At 32.9% G+C, this 1,330-nt stretch overlaps 1 long non-coding RNA gene across 1 annotated transcript; it reads left to right on the forward strand.

Moving 5' to 3' along the window:
* LOC110269713 lies at positions 448-1,088 on the forward strand. The gene is made up of 2 exons (XR_002358498.1): positions 448-956; positions 990-1,088. It is a non-coding gene; the product is annotated as an uncharacterized LOC110269713 (long non-coding RNA).

A 1,330-nucleotide genomic window follows, 5' to 3' on the forward strand; every position in this document is an offset into this window, starting at 1 on the left:
GTAAACTTGAAAATTTTCCATATATATAATGATCCTCCTGTACAATTCATCCTTTGGCCCCACCCTCATATTGGCATCCTAAGCAGACAAGAGGTAGAAATTAATACATCAAAATAAAACAATACTTCAACATTAGACCTAAGATATTCTTTTCGTATATATTTATAGAGAATACAATAGATGTGTAGATTGTCCAACTCAAAAAAACAAAAAAATTAAAATTAGACAGGACTTTTATTTTTAGGATTTATTTTTTAGAAAAGTTACTAATACTCTAATAAATATTGAAAAAGAGATTATTTTTTATTTTTTATGGAATTTTTTAATCTGACAGGTAGAATTCGAACTCCTAACACTTACTTAAACGGATTAATGAGCCAACTACTAAATCAATTCAACTTGGTTAAAAAAAGAGATTATTTTACCTGACTTAGTTTGTAATTAAATGTTTTTTCTTTGGGCTTTAGCCCCAATCCAATAAAAAACAACCTTTTATATTCTCTCTAATCAAGCCACCAATAAACAATAATTGTGTCATGATGAACCATTGCGAAGGAATACCGCTTTATGGTATCAACCTGGCAAGGACACTCCTAACTCGGGCCTAGGGATGTCCATATCTTTCTTAGGGTCCTCTTGTTAAAATTCGATGGATGATAAATGATGTCAGAAGAAAGGTCCTCATCTCTAGAATCAGAACATGTATCGAGGCAGATATAGGCTCTAGAGCTGAGCTGGCTGAGCAATTAGGGTAACTACAGGAACCGGAGCAAATATTGGGTCGGGTGTGAAGACTGGAGAGTGTGCCAAATGCATCTTGAAGCTATCAAAAGGATGTGATAGATCAAAATCGGGGTGATGTAAAGAAGAGAGTTCGAATGACAACCGAAAAACATTTACATACGCAAAAGCCAAAGGTGCTGCAATAAAAACGCTCTCTGCCACAGGATCTATAGGTACCACTTGTACGTGGTCATTGAACAATGAAGGACGTCCGTGAAGATGATGATCATACCCATTTGAACCAACACAGATAGCGAGAAGAACACAACAATATAATGTAGGGGTGAGTAGTTCACCTCTTAGTAGGGAAAAAGGACAAAAAAAATATAGCCACCTGTTAGATAGGTTAATTACAAGATTCATAATGCTAATCAATAATGGTAATCCTCTGCTAAATAAAGATTTAGTTACCCCTCTATGATATATTTAATAATTATTAGATGAAGTAAATTGTGTTATTATTATTAATACTTACTCATTATTTAACAATAATTTTGATAACTTAACTATTTAATTATAGTAAAACTCTTTTTTTTTACAAATAACA

This window comes from Arachis ipaensis, chromosome B01 (assembly GCF_000816755.2).
Source record: "Arachis ipaensis cultivar K30076 chromosome B01, Araip1.1, whole genome shotgun sequence".
In the NCBI taxonomy this organism is placed as follows: Eukaryota; Viridiplantae; Streptophyta; class Magnoliopsida; order Fabales; family Fabaceae; genus Arachis; species Arachis ipaensis.